Source organism: Pithys albifrons, chromosome 4, assembly GCF_047495875.1.
Source record: "Pithys albifrons albifrons isolate INPA30051 chromosome 4, PitAlb_v1, whole genome shotgun sequence".
In the NCBI taxonomy this organism is placed as follows: Eukaryota; Metazoa; Chordata; class Aves; order Passeriformes; family Thamnophilidae; genus Pithys; species Pithys albifrons.
This window is the reverse complement of record NC_092461.1, coordinates 10,839,722-10,851,656: the sequence shown is the minus strand read 5'-3', so window position 1 is coordinate 10,851,656 and position 11,935 is coordinate 10,839,722.

Genomic DNA, 11,935 nt, shown 5'->3' with positions numbered 1-11,935 from the left:
TTGCGTTGAATAAACCCTGACATAAACATGTTTGTGCAGTCACTGAACTCCCAGAACTCTAGCTTTAAGAAAGATTTATAGAACAATGGCTATAAAAAGGGGAAATAAGCAAATTTTTTGCCTTTCTGTTTTCTCTCTTTTCATGGCAAGTAGTCCAAACTGAAAGGCAAATCCTCACAGTTTTGAAATTAGTAATACACAAATAACACTACAATGCTGTCAGTTTTATCTTTTGCACAACTTTCTGGATCAGCCAGCAAGTACTGCTTTAAATTTTCTCAACAACATCTTTTACTGTAAGCTGAAAAACAGAAAGAGATGCAAAGGAATAAGCAAGAGAACTTATCCTTTCACAAATCTGTCATATTGAATACCTACATACCATATGTAAGCAATGCCATAGAAATTCTGTGCTTTTAAAGAAAATCTTTTCCTTCTATCTTTAATTTCTGTGTCTGACAGTGGGCTGAGCTAGAACATAAGAAGCTTGCTGTATTTCCTATGTTACAAATAAAACCAGAGCTGAATTTACAGTGTTTCTTTGGTCTAGATCTCAATTTTATCATACCTAGGAACTGAAGAAAGAATATTATAGGAAAAAAGAATATTCTTGTTTGCTCTCTCTCTGGGGTCTTTTTCAAGATTATACCGTAAGGGTTCTGAGCTGTGCAACAAAATAGCTGATCTCCATATTTTGTTCTTTTCTTCCAATTCAGTAGGTAACCAGTGCCACAGAAACTTACATTGTAAGAGGATCCTTGAATGGAAAGGTTGCTGCAGAAAACAGATAGTTGTGACCAAGCTCTTGTTGCTTTCTGTTACAGAAAATATCACAGGCCTTTCTGTAGCAATAAGCAAGAGCTGGATTTTAGAGAAGGAAAACCAAAAACACCTACTGTGCAATTTTCTATGTATGGATATACTTTTCATTTTGTACCATTGGTAGTTGAGTAAATTTGAACAAAATTTTAAAAATAAGGAACAGCTGCCTTCAGGGAACAGACTATGCTTTTACACATACGGTAGCAGCTTGCTCTTAAAGTGCAAGAAAACACAATGAGCATGTTTACAGACTGGTACAATCAACTTAACACCATGCAAAAGTTTCATGCTGTGCTGCAACCTATTGCACTTTAGTCAGTGCTAACAAACGTGTTTCACTTGAGCTCAGTCTTCTGCTGTGAAAGGCTGACTGAGTGGGATGGAGAGTCTGTGTTGGATTTGTCAGTGCTGACCTGAAACACCAGGTCTTTTTGGAATATCATGCCAGGAAATGCAGCATTTTAGTTTGGATCAGGCAGAATATTAATAACCTACCATGAATACAAAGCAAGTGAGTAGCAAATTGGAAGCAGAGGGGGAAAATTAATGATTGACAGCACTGATTGTACTGATATAAACAGCTCATAACTATTTGGAGGGACCATTTGAAGTATTACTAACAATGGAAATTTCTTTAGCAGCCTTGGTCCAGTGACGAAGAAAGCAGAGATATCTCTTTGAAATGAGCAGGATGTTGTATTTTTTTCCTGTAAGGGAGACATACATTGTTCTGATGCTTCTGTAGTTCAAGAATATACAAAATCCCAAGAAGAGACAAAATGCCTGTCCAAGATGGGTATGTGGGAATGATGGGTAACTTGTGCCTCAGACATTCATGCAAGTTGGCTGAGCAGCTTTGTGGCCATTTGAGGAAATATTTTATTACTTTCATAAATCTTAAATTATTTGGTAAATTCTGAGAGACTGAGAAGGAACAGATGTTGTGATTATTCTAAAAAAGGGCAGGGAAATGATACAATGAATTAAAGCTTGTCAACAATTCAGGCAAAGAAGTGTAAAAACAGATACATTTGGGAGTCATTGGATGAAGAATTGGATAAAAAATTAAGGGATCAGACTGTAGCTGCAACCAGTAACATAATTTTACAGAACACAGGTCTCCACAAAAAAACCTGACTTCATTCTTACAACCAGATATCTGATTTGATAAGGGTACCTACAGACAGGCTTTAACAAGCATTTGAACAATACATTCAGACCAAAGTGTTGAGTCTGAGGACTTCTAGAAGCACTTATGAAGCTTGCATACCTAAGAAGGTGTGCATGCTACCTGAGTTTCTTCTCTTTTTTGTGTATTCTTTGATGTCTACTAAATGTGGGGTCATATTGAAGCTTTTTTCTGTCAGTCAAACATTTTAAACAAGCTGCCTTTCTTGCCACCAGGTAGCCTTTTTCCCCAAGCTACAGAGGAGAGTTAATAGTCTTTGAGCCTTTTAACCTAGACAATGCTAAAAACGCTTTTAAATGATTCAAAATTACTACAGGTTGTGCACACACAGGCAGGTGAACAACACAGTGAATACAGAAGCCTTGTTCCCAATGCCATATTAAAAATATTAAAATTAATACTAAGTAAGCACATTGTGGTGAACTTAAAAATAGTACAAATGAAAGTACGAAATGGGGACCCATATCTGACTGAGATGCAGGATGGCAAATGGAATAGTTATAGTGATAGCCAGCTATAATCTTTATAATCCAGTGGTAACTTTTGTCCTCTCAAGCTCCTATTTTCAGATTTAGTTCTATGCCTTATGTGGTGGATTATCTCTGATATTGCTAGTAGGTGCAGCTGAAGGTACAACATGCACATGCATTCAGTAATGTATGTGATACTGCCATTCAAGTTGTGTTTGGGGTAAATACTTGATTGATGAGGCTGTAGTTAACTCCAAGGTGAAGGTCACAAATTCACATGAGCTTTGTCATGGTTTGATGTTTGAAAATGTTAATGATGTGATTTCACATGTAGATTGACTAAGAGAATATGAGGAATTTTTGCTTCTTTCACTTTTGGCTTTAAGTCTACTTTATTGATTTCTGTATCATAGATGGTCACTTTTACACCACTATCATTCATCCAGATGTTTACACCTTCAAATTCACAAAAAAACCCCCAAACCAAACCAAACCAAACCAAACCAAACCAAAAAAACCCAACTGACCTAGTAATGTGGTTTGGTACTAAAAGGAATAAAATGTTGCAAAAAAAATAATGGAAAGCTTTTAAAAAGAATCATGACATTGAAACTACTTCAAGTCCCCCTGAAACTAACAAAAGTTTTGATAGAGACACAAGATGTTAATATCTTTATTATTTTTTTTTCAGGTCTGCGCAACCATTCCACCTTTTACTGTCAAACAAGAGCATCTGCAACATGCTTTATGCATGTGGCAAAAGCCCAGTTGTAGCTTTGCGTACAATAAAGAGGGGATCACATCTCTGACTCTGGAGGCTCCTGCTTTCTGTTTGGAATTATCTTAGTCTGCTCTACAAATTGAAAGAAATAAAGGGTTATAATTTACTTGGGAATATCAGTTCCAGTTTATTCTGGCATCCAGAAATAGCTGGGATTCGAGGTTTATTCTCTCCCTGCTAAACTGTCCATGCCACATGGCACAGAGTACAGCACAGAACAGGGTTTATTCTTGTTGTTTAGGGAACTTTCTTCTGTTAATCCAGTGTAGTGTGCAAAACCAAGTTTATGCCAATTTTTTATTACTTTAAAGAAGATGAATTAGAGAGAAACAGGCTGCATTTGGTCCAGTCTTTCCTGGAATTCTCCATAATCTGTGTTTTTAAGTATATGGCTCCTACATCTCTTTTATCAGCAGACAGTACTGCTCTGTAGAACCCAAATGTAGCCAGTCTTTGAAATATAGCTCCTAGTCAGGGGTTAATATAGTAGTGCTGGCAGGTTTTCAGTGGATTCCTTCATGTGAGTCACTAATGACAGTTATCCCTGCACAGACATGCTGGAATGCATTATGCAGGTGCCAGTTACTGGAAAGATGCTTTGCATATAATGAACCCAGTTTTCCAGGACAGAAGTTGAGAGAAAGGTATTTATTATTTAAAAGAAAACATATTTTGGTGAAATATTAATTCTCTTGACTGTGCTGAACAAAAAAAAAAAAAGGTAGTGAAGTACTTAATACTAAGATAGAATTTCTCTTCTTAAATTCTTTTCCTCTCTCTATAACCTCTTTTCTCAGTGTTTTCTGAGTGAATAGATATTGCCAATGTCTGCTTGGCTTGTGCTGTCACAGTAGATTAGTGATGTCAATGAACTAGACTGGTTGGGTTTTTCCTTCTACTGAAGTATATGCTGAACAAAAAGGATGCAAGAATTGTCTCCTGGGGGAATGGATTGGATGTGGAGAAGCTGTGTTTTGCTTGATGATTCTGTGTGTTGGCCTGCACGAGGTTTAATTCCAAACTGAGTGAAAAATTATATGTAATTTCTCCAAAATTTGAGCATTAGAGAAAGAATTTGAATAATGGGGAGTCAGCTGAGGTGAGTCTGCTTTTAAAGACAGGGGAATTGGTGCAAAGGGAAACTTTGCCAGTCAGTGACAATTTTGAGGAAATTTTCAGCAATACAGCTGTTATCTGAGTTTCTATTTTAGCCAATATCTACAGCTTTTGTGCAGTTTATGCACAACTAGCAAAACGTCTCATAATTTTTAACAGCCTATGCCTACAAGGAAATCTCAGGGCTAAACTTCCTAAGACCTTCCCATCAACTTCTTTTCCTTCCTTTCCCAAACTGAGAACCAGACTTTCAGAGTTTTGATGCTCTGTCCTAACCACACTTTCTCTTTGATTCATCCTTATTCTTGGGGTTTAATTTATTGAGTTTGGATAACTATATTTTCCATCACTGTAAATGATCTGTAAATGAAATACTTTCCTTGTTCTTTATTTCTTCAGGGATTTTTCCAGACTTTCAAAGGACAGTATGAGAAAGATTGTGATTTTCTATTCTGTCTCATATATCACTTTTTGCTGGGTCTGATTCAGAAACATTACTGTCACCCTGGGTCTTGTCAGAAGACAAAACATTCCTCATACCGTGAAACATTGTTCCACATTTTCTCTGTGGTAGACTGTTATGTTAAGTATCATGTACTAAAGAAATAAGGGTGATATGGTATCTTGACTAGGAAATTACATTAAAACTTTTCCTGGTACTTTGATTTATTGCCAAAGTAATTTTTTTCCAAGTGAAAAATGCCACTCTTGCCATAAGGATCAGCCTACTAAACTCAGGCCAAGCATGTCAAGAGTGAACAGAGTGTTTCTGATGCTTAAACAGAGTGTAACCAAGCTGAGTTCTTGCAGGAAAAAAGGTCTCTGGCTGCTGACAAATCTGGTTCCTTGGTTTCCAATAGTCTCAAATACATACTCTTGACTATGTATACTCTTAGGAGAATATGCACTCTTGCATATTCTCAAATACATACTCTTGACAATGAGATGCATCCCAGAGCTGACGAGATGCATCCCAGAGTCCTGAGGGAATTGGCTGATGTAGTTGCCACGACACTTTTCACGACATTTGAAAAATCAAGCCAGTCAGGTGAAGTCCCAGGTGACTGGGAAGCACTGTACCCATCTTTAAAAAGGGTAGAAAGGAGAACACTGGAAACTAGTGACCTGTCAGCCTCCCCTCTGTGCTGGGAAGATCATGGAATAGATCCTCCTGGAAGATGTGCTAAGGCACATGAAGAACAGAGAGGTGATTTGGCAGCCAGCACAGCTTTTCCAAGGACAAATCCTTCCTGCCAACCTAGTGTCCTTCTATGATGGAGTGAATATGCCAGTGGGCAAGGGAAGGGTAAAGGTGTCATTTATGTGGATTTCTGAAAGCTTTTGACACAGCCCCCCACAACATCCTGCTCTCTAAATTGGAGAGAGATTGATTTGATGACTGGACCATTAGACAAATAAGAAAGTGGTTGGATGGCTGCATCTAGAGGCTAATGGGGAATGTTTCTATGTCCTGATGGACTTCACTGGCAAGTGGAATCCTTCAGGGATCCATATTGGGGCCAGTGCTATTTTAATGTCATCATTAATGACATAGACAAAGGGATCAAGTGCACCTTCAGCAAGTTTGCAGATGACACCTAGCTGAGTGGTGTGGTTGATACTATTGAAGGATGAGATGTCATCCAGAATGATGTGGACAAGCTCAAGAAGTGGGCCCACAGGAATTTCATGAGATTCAACAAGGTCAGCACAAACATGGGGATGAACAGATCAAGAGCAGCTCTGCTGAGAAAAAATCGAGGGTGATGGTGGATGAAAAGCCAGACAAGAGCCAGCAATGTGTGCTCACAGCCCAGAAAGCCAAGTATATCCTGGACTGCATCCAAAGCAGTGTGGCCATCAGGGTGAGGGAGGCAATTCTGCCCCTCTACTCTGCTCTGATTAGACCTGGAGAACTGCATCCAGCTCTGGGGTCCCCAGCACAGGAAGGACATCAACTTGTTGGACCAAGTCCAGAGGATTAGAGGGATGGAGCACCTCTCCGTTGAGAAAATATTGAGAGAATTGGGATTGTTCAGCCTGGAGAGGAAAAGGCTTCACAGTGACCTAATTATGGCCTTCCAGTACCTGAAGGGAGCCTAAAGGAAAGATGGAGAGAGTCTATTTACAAGAGCGTGTAGTGATACGACAAGGAGGAAAGGCTTCAAACTCAAAGAGAGTAAATTTAGATTAAATATAAGGAAGAAATTCTTTACTTTGGAGGAGGTGAGGCACTGGAGCAGATTGCCTGGAGAAGTTTTGGGTTCCTCATCCTTGCAAGTATTCAAGGTCAATTGGATAGAACTCTGAGCAACCTGGCTTAGTGAAAGGTGCCCCTGCACATGGCAGGGTGATTGGAATTAGGTGATCTTTAAGGTCTCTTCTATCCCAAGCTATTCTATGATTCTTTGACTCTTGATTGTATCTGCATTTGAGTTAAATAGTTAGTGTAGCTTCCACTCTGGTATCTCTGACCATAGTAGACGCTGGACCAAATTCTTCCCCCTGCTGTCCCATTGATTCCTATTGTCTCCAATTAAAGTGCTAACTATGTCATCAATAGCAGCATGCCATTTACAGATACCATTTCAGTTTAGGTTTCTCTCTCCACTGTGTCAGTGAAGACAAAATCTGTAGCCTTGATGTTGCAAGTCATCATGCTGTACTCAGTGGAAAACAAGAAGTTGCAATGCTCCAGGATAAATCAAAATCAGACAGACGCATTTGGTCCCTCCTTCCCAAGAAAACAGCCTCCAACACAAACCTCCCTAACCTGTACCTGTTGTCCTATGAAGAATAAGCTGAAGGTTGAAGAGATTTTACAATGCCTTTGATCCTGTAGAATGTGATGAATGCTGCTAATCAGTGTGTGGGAAAATGACATCTGTTCTATTTGCCAACAAGAAGCAAGTTGTTTATGTCCATAGAGATAAAGCAAGCATGGTAGCTGTATGTCCAGAACAAAATAAAACTGCAAACAAATGGGGACATTTACAAAATACCCACAAAACATAATAATTATTGTAAATATTCTGACTGAATTCTATCCCTGGATCATAATTGAGAACAAGCAGTAATATAAAGGGAAGTATTAGGGAGAAAAAGAAATCAAAGGAGTTGCTTGAGAAAAGTTAAAGCAACACTTTTAGACAGGAGACAACAGAGCAAGTAGGACAGCTCTGGAAAGCTAGAGGTAAGTAAACAGGATAAGAAAGAGACTGGAAACTTCACCTCCATGATGAGAAAAGTTACTCATCTTTTGTCACTCAGCCTGATTCCAACTTGTAGATGCCTGAACTTGAATTGCTTTGTAGTAATTCTTTTCAAAGATCTACAGTAGCAACCCTGCAGTCTAAGCAAACTGTGTCCTTAGCTGTCCACAGACACTCCCAGCTAGCCTGTCCACAGACTTCTTAGGTTTACAGCTGTGTGTACAGCACACGAGAAGAGAAGAGCATAGGCATAGCCTATGTCTGTGCCTATGCCTATGCCTATGTATAGCCTATAGCCTAAGGCTATAGATAGAGACTGCCTGAGAAGTTGTTCATACTCTGAATACAGAAAGGATTTTAACACTATAAGGACATAAAGAAAATCAGTGGTCCTAGCCAACTGCACTGTTTCTCAAAGCCATGACATTTTCCGAAGGAAGTTCATATATCTCACTAACTTGAGACATAGGAAATTAAGTGCTCTTCATTTCAAATGAGGCTGAAAGAAAAGGAAGCCACTGTGAATCTGCTGTGGAAGGAGAACATCAGTTGCCATGAGAAGACAGCTCACCTCTTTAACCTTTTCGCCTTGTGATTTCCAGGCATCCTTTTTAGAGGTGAGCTGTAGGATATTTTATTGGTCTCTTCCAATCTGGTGGTCAACTCTGCAATATCAGATGTATTGCTGTAGCTCCATCTCATTAGGGGCACCACCAACCCCTGTAGCTATGTCAGTAGGCAATTAATTGAAATCTTTTCAGAGTCTTCTGATGTTGATTCAAGTTGTGTTTAAATATCCCTGATGCTGAACAAAATGTGTGTCTCTGCTCCAATAAGACTGGGCTGGCAAAATGGGAACATTTTTAAGATTCAGAACTTGCAATTTTCCTTAATAAAAATGAAGATAGAAACAAAGACTGCAGTTTTGACATCCAAATTCGGATTGTGCTAATTTGATTCTTCTCTGATGTCACTGACTCACTTTAAAGATCCATTTTCAAGATAAGCTATTAAAATTATAGAGATCATAACATTCTGAATGAGCTTCCCTTTTACTGATTCACTTTAGAACTATAAAGGAGAGGCTGTGCCAGATTTTTAATGTGGATATGGGCCAGCCGGTGCAAATGTAGTCATGTTAGTGAGTCAAAATGGCCATTGACTTGTAATTTTTGGTGTATATGCTGGAGCCCTGGGAGCTGCAGCTTGACAAGTTACTTTCAGTAAAGTGGGCAAGTTAGTGTATTGATTTTCTTCTGACAGCAAAGCTTGCTTCTGACTGTAATCTTTTTCCTCCATCAAACAGATACAGCTTTAACACATTTGAGATTCAGGTTTAATGAAGTCTCATTTGTCCAGTTTACTACATGTTAACATACTAGCCAATTAAGACCATTTTTTCCGGTTTGGCCTTAGCATCCAAAGGGAAGTTTCTAAGGTTTCTAAGGAGATTATGAGTGCAAAATTATGTCACCTTGGGAAAATGGCAGAAGTCTCCTTGTTTTCAGCAAGACCAGCACAACAGTCTAGCTGTTGTACCCTGAGCAGACAAACCTTCAAAGCACCACCAAAAGTAAATAGTTGTGAGCAGAGAAAAGGCTTCATTCTTCAGTGCTCCAACTAGTGTGTGTAGTAGGGGGAATGAATGGAAGATGGAAGAAAAAACGTATTTGGGGATTGCTGAAAAATATTGGTCTTAAAAAGCACTAGTCTTAAAACCCACTATAAATAGAGGAAAAAGGAAGTTTTATAGAGGAATGTACGCTGATGTCTTTGTTGTCTTTGCCAGCAGACATTAATGGGAAAACTGTCAGTCTTTTGTTTTCTGATAAATTCATGAAGAACAATCTAACCAATATGTCAGCTCTTAATAATATGATACATCTTATCACGGACAAAATAATAGCATAATAAGATCTATGCCAAAGGAGAAAAAGCTGCTGCTTTAAAGAGAGGCTGCTTTGTTATCTGAAGTTTTGGATGTGAGATTAATAGACATGGACACATGTCTGTGATAGTTTTCATGTAATATATGCACATACAAAAAAAGAAGCTAAAACATCTCTTTATTGCTGGAAATAAATGTCACTGAGTGCATTTTAAGAATTTTCATTATATCAAACAAGTGTACAAAGATTAATATACTCTAATTTTTCCTTCCTTTCACTGAATAGCTCATAGTACATTTATGAAAGAACACAGTAAAAGTGGCATAAATCATGTTGTACATTATTCTACTTGTCTGTGGTACATCCCAGCACAGATCTATAGGCCTTTCCCTGTGTTGGTCTACCTATAAATGTAGTTTCTAGATCACTTCTTCTGGTAAAGGTATGGTGCATAAGAATTAATAGAAACAGGAAGCATTTTCTGAAACCAGAAAAGCGACTTCAAACTGAATATGCAAGCTGAGATATGGGAATGAGGAGTTGCTGTGGCAGTCTGAAAATGCACAGGTTTTGTATTGCAGGAGTGAAAAGAGAGATCAGGCAGTGGCCCACAACTACCTGTGAAATCACAGATGAATTTTAAAAACCCTGCTACCGTATCCAAAACTTAAATTGAAGTAAATGACTTCCTTGGTATAAATTAAATAAAAATATTTTCCTTATGTCAGTTGACTTGGAGGATAGAATCACAAGATTTCTTTTATTCACAAGTTTTCCAGAATTTAAGAGTAGGTATTGGGAAACTCATTGCCCTTCATAGTGTCTTGGTTTACCCATTCTGGAAGAGTTGTTTACTTTTCAGAACACTGAATTATTATAAGAAGGATAGATATTTTCCAGGTTGTTCTTGTCTTCTTAGGCTGAGTTTTTAAGGAAGAAAATGAAAAGTCATGGCAATTTTAAGAATATAGCATAAGAAATTCTTCAATTACAAAAACAGAGAGCAAGGTAATGGTATTGGCACTCTTTTTAAAAACTACTGCACTGCTTTTAGTTTGCTGCAGTTCTGTTTCTTCAGTATGTGAAAAATACCTTATTCTGTAAGTCTGTCCTCATTCACAGGGCAATTGACTTCAATGAGACCAGATCTGAGTTGAAGACTTGATTCACTGTGATTTTGTATGGCAAACCTCACTCTTGCTTACTCAGTCATTCTAACCCATGTTTTTCATCCATTTTACCATCAGTACTTGTCTCTAAACAGCACAGGCATGGAAAAAAAGGAAGGTAGGTTTCTGAAATTCCTTTTTCCTCCTTTTGTCTTTTTCTTTACAAAACCAGTCTTTTAACTGAATATCCCTTTAGACATTTATTAGCTGTTCCAACCTGATAACAGGCAACTTAAGCAGGAAATACCCTTGGAACATTTAGATAGCATTAAAGTACATTGAAGTATGTGTGACCTAAGCCTACTCTAACCAATTGCTCACATCTCTCTTTATATTCTTGCTTTTCATTATATGTGACAAGATTTATAGACCCTGTCTGCTGCCATTAGGCTCTGGAGCATTGTTCTACCAGCTATAAAACAAACAGCATGTTGATGATTTTTATCTTTTCTCTTCTTCTTTTTTTTTTTTCTTTTTGCCTTTACCTTCTATTTTTTTGTAGTTCAATATCCCACAAAGAAAATGAAACCAGTATCAGTAGGGCCTCACTCAGCAACCACTACCTGAAATTCAGGGAAAACGCAATGCACTTAGTTGTGATTTATATCTGCTCATTTCCATCTATTGTATTTTTTCATGAAAAGAAATGCCTTTCTAAAACACAGTTGCCTTACATATTATGCAGTAAATTAATTTTTTGCTTTACTATTTGGGAGAGTTACAGTCCTTTATCTCATGTTTAGCTTGTTTGTTTTTTTTTAATTTTAGCAAATGTAGCCAAATGTTTCTGGTTATTCATAACACTATTCCTGGCTGTTTTTTGTCTGCTACCTTTGTAAAGTGTTTCCTACTCATTCAAAGTCCAAACTCAGTAATTTTAAAAGAAGTAACACACATATTCACAGCTCTGAAATATCAACAGGTAATATCTGGTTCTATGACGATGCTGTCATCACAGCTATATCACAATATAGATAGTATGTTGAAGGGCAAGGAAATAAAAAAAAAATCAGTATCCTCCAGCTCTTTAGCTACCATTACCAAAGGAAGATATGGCATATCAAGAAGATTTTGAAAGTGAAAATGTCTCTACAATCTGCAGGTGAACTTTGGGCCCTAAGTATTCTGCTTGTCTTTTTATTGAGTCAGTGAGAAGATGAAGTGAAAGATTCAAGTTGTTAAAGTTGGACAAGAAAACCATACTCTGAGGCAAGAGTCTATCAACAGGAAAGGCAACTCAATCAGAGGAGATGACTCAGCTCTTTGACTTTGACCATGTTATTGCCT